Consider the following 20709-nt stretch of genomic DNA (forward strand, 5'->3'; position numbering starts at 1 on the left):
TTTGAACGTTAGTGACCTTAGACATTTTTGGTCAAAATTTTCATTAATACATATACTTTGACATTTTACAAACTTTTTACTTTTCCTAATATTTTTCAATTTGTCAATCATTTTTTCAATACTTGATGATTTTCATATTTTTTTGAATGTTAGTGACCTTAGACATTTTTGGTCAAAATTTTCATAAATACATGTACTGTGACATTTTACAAACTTTTCACTTTTCCTAATATTTTTCACTTTGTCAACCGTTTTTTCAATAATAAATGATTTTCATATTTTTTTGAACGATAGTGACCTTAGACATTTTTGTCAAAATTTTCATTAATACATATACTTTGACATTTTACAAACTTTTCATTTTTCCTAATATTTTTCACTTTGTCAATCATTTTTTCAATATTTGAAGATTTTCACATTTTTTTGAACGTTAGTGACCTTTGACATTTCTGTTCAAAATTTTCATAAAAACATGTACTGTGACATTTTATAAACTTTTCACTTTCCTAATATTTTTCACTTTGTCAATCATTTTTTCAATATTTGATGATTTTCACATTTTTTTGAACGTTAGTGACCATAGACATTTTTGGTCAAAATTTTCATTCATACATATACTTTGACATTTTTCACTTTGTCAATAATTTTTTCAATACTTTATGATTTTCACATTTTTTTGAACGTTAGTGACCTTAGACATTTTTGGTCAAAATTTTCATAAATACCTGTACTGTGACATTTTACAAACTTTTCACTTTTCCTAATATTTTTCACTTTGTCAATCATTTTTTCAATACTTGATGATTTTCACATTTTTTTGAACGATAGTGACCTTAGACATTTTTGGTCAAAATTTTCATAAATACATGTACTTTGAAATTTTACAAACTTTTCACTTTTCCTAATATTTTTCACTTTGTCAATCATTTTTTCAATATTTGATGATTTTCACATTTTTTTGAACTTTAGTGACCTTAGACATTTTTGGTCAAAATTTTCATAAATACCTGTACTGTGACATTTTACAAACTTTTCACTTTTCCTAATATTTTTCACTTTGTCAATCATTTTTTCAATACTTGATGATTTTCACATTTCTTTGAACGTTAGTGACCTTAGACATTTTTGGTCAAAATTTTCATTAATACATATACTTTGACATTTTACAAACGTTTCACTTTTCCTAATATTTTTCAATTTGTCAATCATTTTTTCAATACTTGATGATTTTCATATTTTTTTGAATGTTAGTGACCTTAGACATTTTTGGTCAAAATTTTCATAAATACATGTACTGTGACATTTTACAAACTTTTCACTTTTCCTAATATTTTTCACTTTGTCAACCATTTTTTCAATAATAAATGATTTTCATATTTTTTTGAACGATAGTGACCTTAGACATTTTTGTCAAAATTTTCATTAATACATATACTTTGACATTTTACAAACTTTTCATTTTTCCTAATATTTTTCACTTTGTCAATCATTTTTTCAATATTTGAAGATTTTCACATTTTTTTGAACGTTAGTGACCTTTGACATTTCTGTTCAAAATTTTCATAAAAACATGTACTGTGACATTTTATAAACTTTTCACTTTCCTAATATTTTTCACTTTGTCAATCATTTTTTCAATATTTGATGATTTTCACATTTTTTTGAACGTTAGTGACCATAGACATTTTTGGTCAAAATTTTCATTCATACATATACTTTGACATTTTTCACTTTGTCAATAATTTTTTAAATACTTGATGATTTTCACATTTTTTTGAACGTTAGTGACCTTAGACATTTTTGGTCAAAATTTTCATAAATACCTGTACTGTGACATTTTACAAACTTTTCACTTTTCCTAATATTTTTCACTTTGTCAATCATTTTTTCAATACTTGATGATTTTCACATTTTTTTGAACGATAGTGACCTTAGACATTTTTGGTCAAAATTTTCATAAATACATGTACTTTGAAATTTTACAAACTTTTCACTTTTCCTAATATTTTTCACTTTGTCAATCATTTTTTCAATATTTGATGATTTTCACATTTTTTTGAACGTTAGTGACCATAGACATTTTTGGTCAAAATTTTCATAAATACATGTACTTTGACATTTTACAAACTTTTCACTTTTCCTAATATTTTTCACTTTGTCAATCATTTTTTCAATATTTGATGATTTTCACATTTTTTTGAACTTTAGTGACCTTAGACATTTTTGGTCAAAATTTTCATAAATACCTGTACTGTGACATTTTACAAACTTTTCACTTTTCCTAATATTTTTCACTTTGTCAATCATTTTTTCAATACTTGATGATTTTCACATTTCTTTGAACGTTAGTGACCTTAGACATTTTTGGTCAAAATTTTCATTAATACATATACTTTGACATTTTACAAACGTTTCACTTTTCCTAATATTTTTCAATTTGTCAATCATTTTTTCAATACTTGATGATTTTCATATTTTTTTGAACGATAGTGACCTTAGACATTTTTGTCAAAATTTTCATTAATACATATACTTTGACATTTTACAAACTTTTCATTTTTCCTAATATTTTTCACTTTGTCAATCATTTTTTCAATATTTGAAGATTTTCACATTTTTTTGAACGTTAGTGACCTTTGACATTTTTGTTCAAAATTTTCATAAAAACATGTACTGTGACATTTTATAAACTTTTCACTTTCCTAATATTTTTCACTTTGTCAACCATTTTTTCAATACGAAATTATTTTCAAATTTTTTTGAACGTTATTGACCTTTGACATTTTTGGTCAAAATTTTCATAAATACATGTACTTTGACATTTTACAAACTTTTCACTTTTCCTAATATTTTTCACTTTGTCAATCATTTTTTCAATATTTGATGATTTTCACATTTTTTTGAACGTTAGTGACCTTAGACATTTTTGGTCAAAATTTTCATAAATGCCTGTACTGTGACATTTTACAAACTTTTCACTTTTCCTAATATTTTTCACTTTGTCAATCATTTTTTCAATATTTGATGATTTTCACATTTTTTTGAACGTTAGTGACCATAGACATTTTTGGTCAAAATTTTCATAAATACCTATACTGTGACATTTTACAAACTTTTCACTTTTCCTAATATTTTTCACTTTGTCAATCATTTTTTCAATACTTGATGATTTTCACATTTTTTTGAATGTTAGTGACCTTAGACATTTTTGGTCAAAATTTTCATAAATACATGTACTTTGACATTTTACAAACTTTTCACTTTTCCTAATATTTTTCACTTTGTCAATCATTTTTTCAATATTTGATGATTTTCACATTTTTTTGAACGTTAGTGACCTTAGACATTTTTGGTCAAAATTTTCATAAATGCCTGTACTGTGACATTTTACAAACTTTTCACTTTTCCTAATATTTTTCACTTTGTCAATCATTTTTTCAATACTTGATGATTTTCACATTTTTTTGAACGTTAGTGACCTTAGACATTTTTGGTCAAAATTTTCATAAATACAGATACTTTGACATTTTACAAACTTTTCACTTTTCCTAATATTTTTCACTTTGTCAATATTTTTTTCAATCCTTGATGATTTTCACATTTTTTTGCACGTTAGTGACCTTAGACATTTTTGGTCAAAATTTTCATAAATACCTGTAATGTGACATTTTACAAACTTTTCACTTTTCCTAATATTTTTCACTTTGTCAATCATTTTTTCAATACTTGATGATTTTCATATTTTTCGAATGTTAGTGACCTTAGACATTTTTGGTCAAAATTTTTATAAATACATGTACTGTGACATTTTACAAACTTTTCACTTTTTCTAATATTTTTCACTTTGTCAACCATTTTTTCAATACTAAATGATTTTCACATTTTTTTGAACGTTAGTGACCTTTGACATTTTTGGTCAAAATTTAAATTAATACATATACTTTGACATTTTAAAAACTTTTCATTTTTCCTAATATTTTTTCACTTTGTCAATCATTTTTTCAATATTTGAAGATTTTCACATTTTTTTGAACGTTAGTGACCTTTGACATTTTTGGTCAAAATTTAAATTAATACATATACTTTGACATTTTACAAACTTTTAATTTTTCCTAATATTTTTCACTTTGTCAATCATTTTTTCAATATTTGATGATTTTCACATTTTTTTGAACGTTAGAGACCTTAGACATTTTTGGTCAAAATTTTCATAAATACATGTACTGTGACATTTTAAAAACTGTTCACTTTTCCTAATATTTTTCACTTTGTCAATCATTTTTTCATTATTCGATGATTTTCACATTTTTTTGAACGTTAGTGACCTTAGACATTTTTGGTCAAAATTTTCATAAATACCTGTACTGTGACATTTTACCAACTTTTCACTTTTCCTAATATTTTTCACTTTGTCAACCATTTTTTCAATACTAAATGATTTTCACATTTTTTTGAACCTTAGTGACCTTTGACATTTTTGGTCAAAAATTTTCATCAATACATATATTTTGACATTTTACAAACTTTCATTTTTCCTACTATTTTTCACTTTCTCAATCACTTTTTTCAATACTTGATGATTTTCACATTTTTTTGAACGTTAGTGAGCTTAGACATTTTTGGTCAAAATTTTTCATTTACTGTGACATTTTACTAACTTTTCAATTTTCCTTATATTTTTTCACTTTGTCAATCATTTTTTCAATGCTTGATGATTTTCATATTTTTTCTGTTATCAGTTAACTTAGACATTTTTGGTTAAAAATTTCGTGAATAAACGTATCGTGAAACTATACTAACTTTTTACTTTTCCCAATATTTTTCACTTTGTCAATCATTTTTTTAATACTTGATGATTTTCACCTTTTTTTGAACGTTAGTGACCTTAGACATTTTTGGTCAAAATTTTCATAAATACATGTACTTTGACATTTTCCAAACTTTTCATTTTTCCTAATATTTTTCACTTTGTCAATCATTTTTTCAATACTTGATGATTTTCACTTTTTTTTGAACGCTAGTGACCTTAGACATTTTTGGTCAAAATTTTCATAAATACATGTACTTTGACATTTTAAAAAACTTTTCATTTTTCCTAATATTTTTCACTTTGTCAATCATTTTTTCAATATTTGAAGATTTTCCACATTTTTTTGAACGTTAGTGACCTTTGACATTTTTGTTCAAAATTTTCATAAATACATGTACTTTGACATTTTACAAACTTTTCACTTTTCCTAATATTTTTCACTTTGTCAACCATTTTTTCAATACGAAATGATTTTCAAATTTTTTTGAACGTTATTGACCTTTGACATTTTTGGTCAAAATTTTCATTCATACATATACTTTGACATTTTACAAACTTTTCATTTTTCCTAATATTTTTCACTATGTCAATAATTTTTTCAATACTTGATGATTTTCACATTTTTTTGAACGTTAGTGACCTTAGACATTTTTGGTCAAAATTTTCATAAATACATGTACTTTGAAATTTAACAAACTTTTCACTTTTCCTAATATTTTTCACTTTGTCAATCATTTTTTCAATATTTGATGATTTTCACATTTTTTTGAACGTTAGTGACCATAGACATTTTTGGTCAAAATTTCATAAATACCTGTACTGTGACATTTTACAAACTTTTCACTTTTCCTAATATTTTTCACTTTGTCAATCATTTTTTCAATACTTGATGATTTTCACATTTTTTTGAACGTTAGTGACCTTAGACATTTTTGGTCAAAATTTTCATAAATACATGTACTGTGACATTTTACAAACTTTTCACTTTTCCTAATATTTTTCACTTTGTCAACCATTTTTTCAATAATAAATGATTTTCACATTTTTTTGAACGATAGTGACCTTAGACATTTTTGGTCAAAATTTTCATTAATACATATACTTTGACATTTTACAAACTTTTCATTTTTCCTAATATTTTTCACTTTGTCAATAATTTTTTCAATATTTGAAGATTTTCACATTTTTTTGAACGTTAGTGACCTTAGACATTTTTGTTCAAAATTTTCATGAAAACATGTAGTGTGACATTTTATAAACTTTTCACTTTCCTAATATTTTTCACTTTGTCAACCATTTTTTCAATACAAAATGATTTTCAAATTTTTTTGAACGTTATTGACCTTTGACATTTTTGGTCAAAATTTTCATTAATACATATACTTTGACATTTTACAAACTTTTCATTTTTCCTAATATTTTTCACTTTGTCAATCATTTTTTCAATATTTGATGATTTTCACATTTTTTTGAACGTTAGTGACCTTAGACATTTTTGGTCAAAATTTTCATAAATACCTGTACTGTGACATTTTACAAACTTTTCACTTATCCTAATATTTTTCACTTTGTCAATAATTTTTTCAATACTTGATGATTTTCATATTTTTTTGAACGTTAGTGACCTTAGATATTTTTTGTCAAAATTTTCATAAATACATGTACTGTGACATTTTAAAAACTTTTCACTTTTCCTAATATTTTTCACTTTGTCAACCATTTTTTCAATACTAAATGATTTTCACATTTTTTTGAACGTTAGTGACCTTTGACATTTTTGGTCAAAATTTTCAAAAATACGTATATTTTGACATTTTACAAACTTTTCATTTTTCCTAATATTTTTCACTTTGTCAATCATTTTTTCAATATTTGAAGATTTTCACATTTTTTTGAACGTTAGTGACCTTTGACATTCTTGTTCAAAATTTTCATACATACATGTACTGTGACATTTTACAAACTTTTCACTTTCCTAATATTTTTCACTTTGTCAACCATTTTTTCAATACTTTATGATTTTCAAATTTTTCTGAACGTTAGTGACCTTTGACATTTTTGGTCAAAATTTTCATTCATACATATACTTTGACATTTTACAAACTTTTCACTTTTCCTAATATTTTTCACTTTGTCAATAATTTTTTCAATACTAAATGATTTTCACATTTTTTTGAACGTTATTGACCTTAGACATTTTTGGTCAAAATTTTAATTCATACATATACTTCGACATTTTACAAACTTTTCTCTTTTCCTAATATTTTTCACTTTGTCAATCATTTTTTCAATATTTGATGATTTTCACATTTTTTTGAACGTTAGTGACCTTAGACATTTTTGGTCAAAATTTTCATAAATACCTGTACTGTGACATTTTACAAACTTTTCACTTTTCCTAATATTTTTCACTTTGTCAATCATTTTTTCAATACTTGATGATTTTCACATATCTTTGAACGTTAGTGACCTTTAACATTTTTGTTCACAATTTTCATAAATACATGTACTGTAACATTTTACAAACTTTTTCACTTTCCTAATATTTTTCACTTTGTCAACCATTTTTTCAATACGAAATGATTTTCATATTTTTTTGAATGTTAGTGACCTTAGATATTTTTGGTCAAAATTTTCATTAATACATATATTTTGACATTTTACAAACTTTTCATTTTTCCTACTATTTTTCACTTTGTCAATCATTTTTTCAATATTTGAAAATTTTCCGATTTTTTGGAACGTTAGTGACCTTTGACATTTTTGTTCAAAATTTTCATATATACATGTACTGTGACATTATACAAACTTTTCACTTTCCTAATATTTTTCACTTTGTCAACCATTTTTTCAATACTTTATGATTTTCAAATTTTTCTGAACATTAGTGACCTTTGACATTTTACAAACTTTTCTCTTTTCCTAATATTTTTCACTTTGTCAATCATTTTTTCAATATTTGATGATTTTCACATTTTTTTGAACGTTAGTGACCTTAGACATTTTTGGTCAAAATTTTCATAAATACCTGTACTGTGACATTTTACAAACTTTTCACTTTTCCTAATATTTTTCACTTTGTCAATCATTTTTTCAATACTTGATGATTTTCATATTTTTTTGAATGTTAGTGACCTTAGACATTTTTGGTCAAAATTTTCATAAATACATGTACTGTGACATTTTACAAACTTTTCACTTTTCCCAATATTTTTCACTTTGTCAATCATTTTTTCAATATTTGATGATTTTCACATTTTTTTGAACGTTAGTGACCTTAGACATTTTTGGTCAAAATTTTCATAAATACCTGTACTTTTAAATTTTACAAACTTTTCACTTATCCTAATATTTTTCACTTTGTCAATCATTTTTTCAATACTTGATGATTTTCACATTTCTTTGAACGTTAGTGACCTTAGATATTTTTGGTCAAAATTTTCATTAATACATATACTTTAACATTTTACAAACTTTTCACTTTTCCTAATATTTTTCACTTTTTCAATCATTTTTTCAATACTTGATGTTTTTCATATTTTTTTGAATGTTAGTGACCTTAGATATTTTTTGTCAAAATTTTCATAAATACATGTACTGTGACATTTTAAAAACTTTTCACTTTTCCTAATATTTTTCACTTTGTCAACCATTTTTTCAATACTAAATGATTTTCACATTTTTTTGAACGTTAGTGACCTTTGACATTTTTGGTCAAAATTTTCATTAATACATATATTTTGACATTTTACAAACTTTTCATTTTTCCTACTATTTTTCACTTTGTCAATCATTTTTTCAATATTTGAAGATTTTCACATTTTTTTGAACGTTAGTGACCTTTGACATTCTTGTTCAAAATTTTCATATATACATGTACTCTGACATTTTACAAACTTTTCACTTTCCTAATATTTTTCACTTTGTCAACCATTTTTTCAATACTTTATGATTTTCAAATTTTTCTGAACGTTAGTGACCTTTGACATTTTTGGTCAAAATTTTCATTCATACATATACTTTGACATTTTACAAACTTTTCACTTTTCCTAATATTTTTCACTTTGTCAATAATTTTTTCAATACTAAATGATTTTCACATTTTTTTGAACGTTATTGACCTTAGACATTTTTGGTCAAAATTTTAATACATACATGTACTGTGACATTTTAAAAACTTTTCACTTTTCCTAATATTTTTCACTTTGTCAATCATTTTTTCAATATTTGATGATTTTCACATTTTTTTGAACGTTAGTGACCTTTAACATTTTTTTTCACAATTTTCATAAATACATGTACTGTGACATTTTACAAACTTTTTCACTTTCCTAATATTTTTCACTTTGTCAACCATTTTTTCAATACGAAATGATTTTCATATTTTTTTGAATGTTAGTGACCTTAGATATTTTTGGTCAAAATTTTCATAAATACATGTACTGTGACATTTTAAAAACTTTTCACTTTTCCTAATATTTTTCACTTTGTCAACCATTTTTTCAATACTAAATGATTTTCACATTTTTTTGAACGTTAGTGACCTTTGACATTTTTGGTCAAAATTTTCATTAATACATATATTTTGACATTTTACAAACTTTTCATTTTTCCTACTATTTTTCACTTTGTCAATCATTTTTTCAATATTTGAAAATTTTCCGATTTTTTGGAACGTTAGTGACCTTTGACATTTTTGTTCAAAATTTTCATATATACATGTATTGTGACATTATACAAACTTTTCACTTTCCTAATATTTTTCACTTTGTCAACCATTTTTTCAATACTTTATGATTTTCAAATTTTTCTGAACGTTAGTGACCTTTGACATTTTTGGTCAAAATTTTCATTCACACATATACTTTGACATTTTACAAACTTTTCACTTTTCCTAATATTTTTCACTTTGTCAATAATTTTTTCAATACTAAATGATTTTCACATTTTTTTGAACGTTATTGACCTTAGACATTTTTGGTCAAAATTTTCATTAATACATATACTTTGACATTTTACAAACTTTTCTCTTTTCCTAATATTTTTCACTTTGTCAATCATCTTTTCAATATTTGATGATTTTCACATTTTTTTGAACGTTAGTGACCTTAGACATTTTTGGTCAAAATTTTCATAAATACCTGTACTGTGACATTTTACAAACTTTTTACTTTTCCTAATATTTTTCACTTTGTCAATCATTTTTTAAATACTTGATGAGTTTCACATATCTTTGAACGTTAGTGACCTTTGACATTTTTGTTCAAAATTTTCATAAATACATGTACTCTGACATTTTACAAACTTTTCACTTTCCTAATATTTTTTACTTTGTCAACCATTTTTTCAATACGAAATGATTTTCAAATTTTTTTGAACGTTAGTGACCTTTGACATTTTTGGTCAAAATTTTAATTCATACATATACTTTGACATTTTACAAACTTTTCATTTTTCCTAATATTTTTCACTTTGTCAATAATTTTTTCAATACTTGATGATTTTCACATTTTTTTTAACGTTAGTGACTTTAGACATTTTGGGTCAAAATTTTCATAAATACATGTACTTTGACATTTTACAAACTTTTCACTTTTCCTAATATTTTTCACTTTGTCAATCATTTTTTCAATACTTGATGATTTTCACATATCTTTGAACGTTAGTGACCTTTAACATTTTTGTTCACAATTTTCATAAATACATGTACTGTAACATTTTACAAACTTTTTCACTTTCCTAATATTTTTCACTTTGTCAACCATTTTTTCAATACGAAATGATTTTCATATTTTTTTGAATGTTAGTGACCTTAGATATTTTTGGTCAAAATTTTCATAAATACATGTACTGTGACATTTTAAAAACTTTTCACTTTTCCTAATATTTTTCACTTTGTCAACCATTTTTTCAATACTAAATGATTTTCACATTTTTTTGAACGTTAGTGACCTTTGACATTTTTGGTCAAAATTTTCATTAATACATATATTTTGACATTTTACAAACTTTTCATTTTTCCTACTATTTTTCACTTTGTCAATCATTTTTTCAATATTTGAAAATTTTCCGATTTTTTGGAACGTTAGTGACCTTTGACATTTTTGTTCAAAATTTTCATAAATACCTGTACTGTGACATTTTACAAACTTTTCACTTTTCCTAATATTTTTCACTTTGTCAATAATTTTATCAATACAAAATGATTTTCAAATTTTTAAGAACGTTATTGACCTTGAACATTTTTGGTCAAAATTTTCATAAATACCTGTACTGTGACATTTTACAAACTTTTCACTTTTCCTAATATTTTTCACTTTGTCAATCATTTTTTCAATACTTGATGAGTTTCATATTTTTTTGAATGTTAGTGACCTTAGACATTTTTGGTCAAAATTTTCATTAATACATATACTTTGACATTTTACAAACTTTTCATTTTTCCTAATATTTTTCACTTTGTCAATCATTTTGTCAATACTATATGATTTTCACATTTTTTTGAACGTTAGTGACCTTAGACATTTTTGGTCAAAATTTTCATTCATACATATACTTTGACCTTTTACAAACTTTTCACTTTTCCTAATATATTTCACTTTGTCAATCATTTTTTCAATACTTGATGATTTTCACATTTTTTTGAACGTTAGTGAACTTAGACATTTTTGGTCAAAATTTTCATAAATACATGTACTGTGACATTTTACTAACTTTTCACTTTTCCTAATATTTTTCACTTTTTCAACCATTTTTTCAATACCTTGTGATTTTCATATTTTTTCCAATATTAGTTAACTTAGACATTTTTGGTTAAAATTTTCGTTAATAGACGTACTGTGAAACTTTACTAACTTTTCACTTTTCCCAATATTTTTCACTTTATCCACCATTTTTTCAATACTTAATGATTTTCACATTTTTTTGAACGTTAGTGACCTTTGACATTTTTGGTCAAAATTTTCATTAATACATGAACTATGACATTTTACAAACTTTTCATTTTTCCTAATATTTTTCACTTTGTCAATCATTTTTTCAATACTTTATGATTTTCACATTTTTTTGAACGTTAGTGACCTTTGACATTTTTGGTCACAATTTTCATTAATACATGCACTGTGACATTTTACAAACTTTTCACTTTTCCTAATATTTTTCACTTTGTCAACCATTTTTTCAATACTTGATGATTTTCACATTTTTTTGAACGTTAGTGACCTTTGACATTTTTGGTCAAAAATTTTCATTAATACATGTATTTTGACATTTTACAAACTTTTTATTTTTCCTAATATTTTTCACTTTGTCAATCATTTTTTCAATGTTGAAGATTTTCCACATTTTTTTGAACGTTAGTGACCTTTGACATTTTTGTTCAAAATTTTCATAAATACATGTACTTTGACATTTTACAAACTTTTCACTTTCCTAATATTTTTCACTTTGTCAATCATTTTTTCAATACGAAATGATTTTCAAATTTTTTCCAACGTTAGTGACCTTTGACATTTTTGGTCAAAATTTTCATTAATACATATACTTTGACATTTTACAAACTTTTCTCTTTTCCTAATATTTTTCACTTTGTCAATCATCTTTTCAATATTTGATGATTTTCACATTTTTTTGAACGTTAGTGACCTTAGACATTTTTGGTCAAAATTTTCATAAATACCTGTACTGTGACATTTTACAAACTTTTTACTTTTCCTAATATTTTTCACTTTGTCAATCATTTTTTAAATACTTGATGATTTTCACATATCTTTGAACGTTAGTGACCTTTAACATTTTTGTTCACAATTTTCATAAATACATGTACTGTGACATTTTACAAACTTTTTCACTTTCCTAATATTTTTCACTTTGTCAACCATTTTTTCAATATATAAGATTTTCACATTTTTTTGAACGTTAGTGACCTTTGACATTTTTGTTCAAAATTTTCATAAATACATGTACTGTGACATTTTACAAACTTTTCACTTTCCTAATATTTTTTACTTTGTCAACCATTTTTTCAATACGAAATGATTTTCAAATTTTTTTGAACGTTAGTGACCTTTGACATTTTTGGTCAAAATTTTAATTCATACATATACTTTGACATTTTACAAACTTTTCATTTTTCCTAATATTTTTCACTTTGTCAATAATTTTTTCAATACTTGATGATTTTCACATTTTTTTTAACGTTAGTGACTTTAGACATTTTGGGTCAAAATTTTCATAAATACATGTACTTTGACATTTTACAAACTTTTCACTTTTCCTAATATTTTTCACTTTGTCAATCATTTTTTCAATACTTGATGATTTTCACATATCTTTGAACGTTAGTGACCTTTAACATTTTTGTTCACAATTTTCATAAATACATGTACTGTAACATTTTACAAACTTTTTCACTTTCCTAATATTTTTCACTTTGTCAACCATTTTTTCAATACGAAATGATTTTCATATTTTTTTGAATGTTAGTGACCTTAGATATTTTTGGTCAAAATTTTCATAAAAACATGTACTGTGACATTTTAAAAACTTTTCACTTTTCCTAATATTTTTCACTTTGTCAACCATTTTTTCAATACTAAATGATTTTCACATTTTTTTGAACGTTAGTGACCTTTGACATTTTTGGTCAAAATTTTCATTAATACATATATTTTGACATTTTACAAACTTTTCATTTTTCCTACTATTTTTCACTTTGTCAATCATTTTTTCAATATTTGAAAATTTTCCGATTTTTTGGAACGTTAGTGACCTTAGACATTTTTGTTCAAAATTTTCATAAATACCTGTACTGTGACATTTTACAAACTTTTCACTTTTCCTAATATTTTTCACTTTGTCAACCATTTTTTCAATACTAAATGATTTTCACATTTTTTTGAACGTTAGTGACCTCAGACGTTTTTGGTCAAAATTTTCATATATACATATACTTTGACATTTTACAATCTTTTCACTTCTTCTAATATTTTTCACTTTTTCAATCATTTTTTCAATATTTGATGATTTTCACAGTTATTTTGAACGTTAGTGACCTTAGACATTTTTGGTCAAAATTTTCAAAAATACATGTACTGTGACATTTTACAAAGTTTTCACTTTTCCTAATATTTTTCACTTTTTCAATCATTTTTTCAATATTTGATGATTTTCACAGTTTTTTTGAACGTTAGTGACCTTAGACATTTTTGGTCAAAATTTTCATAAATACATGTACTGTGACATTTTACAAACTTTTCATTTTTCCTAATATTTTTTCACTTTGTCAATCATTTTTTCAAAACTTTATGATTTTCACTGTCCTTTGAACGTAAGTGACCTTAGACATTTTTGGTCAAAATTTCATGAACGAATGTACTGTGACATTTTACAAACTTTTCACTTTTTCTAATATTTTTCACTTTGTCAACCATTTTTTCAATACTAAATGATTTTCACATTTTTTTGAACGTTAGTGACCTCAGACGTTTTTGGTCAAAATTTTCATAAATACATATACTTTGACATTTTACAAACTTTTCACTTTTTCTAATATTTTTCACTTTTTCAATCATTTTTTCAATATTTGATGATTTTCACAGTTTTTTTGAACGTTAGTGACCTTAGACATTTTTGGTCAAAATTGTCATTAATATGTATACTTTGATATTTTACAAACTTTTCATTTTTCCTAATATTTTTCACTTTGTCAATCATTTTTTCAATGCTTAATGATTTTCACATTTTTTTGAACGTTAATGACCTTTGACATTTTTTGTCAAAATTTTCATTAATACATGTACCTTGACATTTTACAAACTTTTCACTTTTCCTAAAATTTTTAATTGTGAATCATTTTTTCAATACTATATGCTTTCCACATGTATTTGAACTCAGTGACATTAGACATTTTTGGTCAAAATTTTCATTAATACATATACTTTGACATTTTACAAACTTTTCATTTTTCCTAATATTTTTCACTTTGTTAACCATTTTTTCAATACTTGATGATTTTCACATTTTTTTGAACGTTAGTGACCCTAGACAATTTTTGGTCAAAATTTTCATAAATACATATACTTTGACATTTTACAAACTTTTCACTTTTCCTAATATTTTTCACTTTGTCAATCATTTTTTCAATACTTGATGATTTTCACATTTTTTTGAACGTTAGTGACCTTAGACATTTTTGGTCAAAATATTCATAAATACATGTAATGTGACAATTTACAAACTTTTCACTTTTCTTAATATTTTTCAATTTTTCAACCATTTTTTCAATACTTTATGATTTTCATATTTTTTCCGATATTAGTGACCTTAGACATTTTTGGTCAAAATTTTCATTAATACATATACTTTGACATTTTACAAACTTTTCATTTTTCCTAATATTTTTCACTTTGTCAATCATTTTTTCAATACTATATGATTTTCACATTTTTTTGAACGTTAGTGACCTTTGACATTTTTGGTCAAAATTTTCATAAATACATGTACTGTGACATTTTACAAACTTTTCACTTTTCCTAATATTTTTCACGTTGTCAATCATTTTTTCAATACTTGATGATTTTCACATTTTTTTGAACTTGAGTGACCTTTGACATTTTTGGTCAAAATTTTCATAAATACGTGTACTGTGACATTTTACAAACTTTTCCCTTTTCTAATATTTTTCACTTTGTCAATCATTTTTTCAATATTTGATGATTTTCACAGTTTTTTTGAACGTTAGTGACCTTAGACATTTTTAGTCAAAATTTTCATAAATACATGTAATGTGACATTTTACAAACTTTTCATTTTTCCTAATATTTTTCACTTTGTCAATCATTTTTTCAATACTTTTATGATTTTCACTTTCCTTTGAATGTAAGTGACCTTAGACGTTTTTGGTCAAAATTTCATGAACGAATGTACTGTGACATTTTACTAACTTTTCACTTTTCCTAATATTTTTCACTTTGTCAACCATTTTTTCAATACTTTAAGATTTTCATATTTTTTCCAATATTTGTTAACTTAGACATTTTTTGTTAAAATTTTCGTGAATAGACGTACTGTGACACTTTTCTATCTTTTCACTTTTCCCAATATTTTTCACTTTGTCCACCATTTTTTCAATACTTGATGATTTTCACATTTTTTTGAACGTTAGTGACCTTTGACATTTTTGGTCAAAATTTTCATTAATACATGTACCTTGACATTTTACAAACTTTTCACTTTTCCTAAAATTTTTACTTTGTCAATCATTTTTTCAATACTTGATGATTTTCACATTTTTTTGAACGTTAGTGACCTTAGACATTTTTGGTCAAACTTTACATAAATGCATTGACTGTGACATTATACAAACTTTTCAATTTTTAAATATTTTTCACTTTTTCAACCATTTTTTCAATACTTTATGATTTTCAGTTTCCTTTGAACGTAAGCGACCTTAGACATTTTTGGTCAAAATTTCATGAACACATGTACCGTGACATTTTACTTACTTTTCATTTTTCCCAATATTTTTCACTTTGTCAACCATTTTTTCAATACTTCATGATTTTCACTTTCCTTTGAACGTTAGTGACCTTAGACATTTTTGGTGTAAATTTTCATGAACACATGTACTGTGACACTTTACTAACTTTACACTTTTCCTAATATTTGTCACTTTGTTAACCATTTTTTCAATACTATATGCTTTCCACATGTATTTGAACTTAGTGACCTTTGACATTTTTGGTCAAAATTTTCATTAATACATATACTTTGACATTTTACAAACTTTTCATTTTTCCTAATATTTTTCACTTTTAAAACCATTTTTTCAATACTTGATGATTTTCACATTTTTTTGAACGTTAGTGACCCTAGACATTTTTGGTCAAAATTTTCATTAATACATATACTGTGACAATTTACAAACTTTTCACTTTTCTTAATATTTTTCACTTTTTAGACCATTTTTTCAATACTTTATGATTATCATATTTTATCCGATATTAGTGACCTTAGACATTTTTGGTCAAAATTTTCATAAATACATATACTGTGACATTTTACAAACTTTTCACTTTTCCTAATATTTTTCACTTTGTCAATCATTTTTTCAATACTTGATGATTTTCACATTTTTTTGAACTTTAGTGACCTTTGACATTTTTGGTCAAAATTTTCATAAATACGTGTACTGTGACATTTTACAAACTTTTCATTTTTCCTAATATTTTTCACTTTGTCAATCATTTTATCAATACTTTATGATTTTCACTTTCCTTTGAACGTAAGTGTCCTTCGACATGTTTGGTCAAAATTTCATGAACGAATTTACTGTGACATTTTACTAACTTTTCACTTTTCCTAATATTTTTCACTTTGTCAATCATTTTTTCAATACTAAATGATTTTCACATTTTTTTGAACGTTAGTGACCTTTGACATTTTTGGTCAAAATTTTCATAAATACGTGTACTGTGACATTTTACAAACTTTTCACTTTTTCTAATATTTTTCACTTTGTCAATCATTTTTTCAATACTTGATGATTTTCACATTTTTTTGAACGTAAGTGACCTTAGACATTTTTGGTCAAAATTTTCAAAAATACATGTACTGTGGCATTTTACAAACTTTTCACTTTTCCTAATATTTTTCACTTTGTCAATCATTTTTTCAAAACATGATGATTTTCACATTTTTTTGAACTTTGGTGACCTTTGACATTTTTCGTCAAAATTTTCATAAATACGTGTACTGTGACATTTTACAAACTTTTCACTTTTCTTAATATTTTTCACTTTGTCAATCATTTTTTCAATACTTTATGATTTTCACATTTTTTTTAACGTTAGTGACCTTAGACATTTTTGGTCAAAATTTTCATGAATACATGTACTGTGACATTTTACTAACTTTTCACTTTTCCTAATATTTTTCACTTTTTCAACCATTTTTTCAATACTTGATGATTTTCATATTTTTTCCGATATTAGTGACCTTAGACATTTTTGGTCAAAATTTTCATAAATACATATACTTTGACATTTTACAAACTTTTCATTTTTCCTAATATTTTTCACTTTTAAAACCATTTTTTCAATACTTGATGATTTTCACATTTTTTTGAACGTTAGTGACCTTATACATTTTTGTTCAAAATTTTCATAAATACATATACTGTGACATTTTACAAACTTTTCACTTTTCCTAATATTTTTAACTTTGTCAATCATTTTTTCAATACTTTATGATTTTCCCATTTTTTTGAACTTTAGTGACCTTTGACATTTTTGGTCAAAATTTTCATAAATACGTGTACTGTGACATTTTACTAACTTTTCACTTTTCCTAATATTTTTCACTTTTTCAACCAGTTTTTAAATACTTTATGATTTTGATATTTTTTCCGATATTAGTGACCTTAGACATTTTTGGTCAAAATTTTCATTAATACATATACTTTGACATTTTACAAACTTTTCATTTTTCCTAATATTTTTCACTTTTAAAACCATTTTTTCAATACTTGATGATTTTCACATTTTTTTGAACGTTAGTGACCTTAGACGTTTTTGGTCAAAATTTTCATAAATACATATACTTTGACATTTTACAAACTTTTCACTTTTCCTAATATTTTTCACTTTGTCAATCATTTTTTCAATACTTGATGATTTTCACATTTTTTTGAACGTAAGTGACCTTAGACATTTTTGGTCAAAATTTTCAAAAATACATGTACTGTGGCATTTTACAAACTTTTCACTTTTCCTAATATTTTTCACTTTGTCAATCATTTTTTCAATACATGATGATTTTCACATTTTTTTGAACTTTGGTGACCTTTGACATTTTTGGTCAAAATTTTCATAAATACGTGTACTGTGACATTTTACTAACTTTTCACTTTTCCTAATATTTTTAACTTTGTCAATCATTTTTTCAATACTTTATGATTTTCACATTTTTTTGAACTTTAGTGACCTTTGACATTTTTGGTCAAAATTTTCATAAATACGTGTACTGTGACATTTTACAAACTTTTCATTTTTCCTAATATTTTTCACTTTGTCAATCATTTTATCAATACTTTATGATTTTCACTTTCCTTTGAACGTAAGTGTCCTTCGACATGTTTGGTCAAAATTTCATGAACGAATTTACTGTGACATTTTACTAACTTTTCACTTTTCCTAATATTTTTCACTTTGTCAATCATTTTTTCAATACTAAATGATTTTCACATTTTTTTGAACGTTAGTGACCTTAGACATTTTTGGTCAAAATTTTCATAAATACATGTACTGTGACATTTTACTAACTTTTCACTTTTCCTAATATTTTTCACTTCATCAATCATTTTTTCAATACTTGATGATTTTCACATTTTTTTGAACGTTAGTGACCTTAGACATTTTTGGTCAAAATGTTCATAAATACCTGTACTGTGACATTTTACAAACTTTTCACTTTTTCTAATATTTTTTTCTTTGTCAATCATTTTTTCAATACTTTATGATTTTCATATTTTTTTTAACTTTAGTGACCTTTGACATTTTTGGTCAAAATTTTCATAAATACGTGTACTGTGACATTTTACAAACTTTTCACTTTTTCTAATATTTTTCACTTTGTCAATCATTTTTTCAATACTTGATGAGTTTCACATTTTTTTGAACGTAAGTGACCTTAGACATTTTTGGTCAAAATTTTCAAAAATACATGTACTGTGGCATTTTACAAACTTTTCACTTTTCCTAATATTTTTCACTTTGTCAATCATTTTTTCAATACATGATGATTTTCACATTTTTTTGAACTTTGGTGACCTTTGACATTTTTGGTCAAAATTTTCATAAATACGTGTACTGTGACATTTTACAAACTTTTCACTTTTCTTAATATTTTTCACTTTGTCAATCATTTTTTCAATACTTTATGATTTTCACATTTTTTTTAACGTTAGTGACCTTAGACATTTTTGGTCAAAATTTTCATGAATACTTGTACTGTGACATTTTACTAACTTTTCACTTTTCCTAATATTTTTCACTTTTTCAACCATTTTTTCAATACTTGATGATTTTCATATTTTTTCCGATATTAGTGACCTTAGACATTTTTGGTCAAAATTTTCATGAATACATATACTTTGACATTTTACAAACTTTTCATTTTTCCTAATATTTTTCACTTTTAAAACCATTTTTTCAATACTTGATGATTTTCATATTTTTTTGAACGTTAGTGACCTTAGACATTTTTGGTCAAAATTTTCATAAATACATGTACTGTGACATTTTACTAACTTTTCACTTTTCCTAATATTTTTCACTTTTTCAACCATTTTTTCAATACTTGATGATTTTCATATTTTTTCCGATATTAGTGACCTTAGACATTTTTGGTCAAAATTTTCATTAATACATATACTTTGATATTTTACAAACTTTTCATTTTTCCTAATATTTTTCACTTTGTCAATCGTATTTTCAATACTTGATGATTTTCACATTTTTTTGAACGTTAGTGACCTTAGACATTTTTGGTCAAAATTTTCATAAATACATATACTTTGACATTTTACAAACTTTTCACTTTTCCTAATATTTTTCACTTTGTCAATCATTTTTTCAATACTTGATGATTTTCACTTTCCTTTGAGCGTAAGTGTCCTTCGACATTTTTAGTCAAAATTTCATGAACGAATGTACTGTGACATTTTACAAACTTTTCACTTTTCCTAATATTTTTCACTTTGTCAATCATTTTTTCAATACTTGATGATTTTCACATTTTTTTGATCGTTAGTGACCTTAGACATTTTTGGTCAAAATTCTCATAAATACTTGTACTGTGACATTTTACAAACTTTTCACTTTTCCTAATATTTTTCACTT

Source organism: Fistularia commersonii, chromosome 24 (genome assembly GCF_037954325.1).
Source record: "Fistularia commersonii isolate RoL2024-O1a breed Wild chromosome 24, RoL_Fcom_v1.0, whole genome shotgun sequence".
In the NCBI taxonomy this organism is placed as follows: domain Eukaryota; kingdom Metazoa; phylum Chordata; class Actinopteri; order Syngnathiformes; family Fistulariidae; genus Fistularia; species Fistularia commersonii.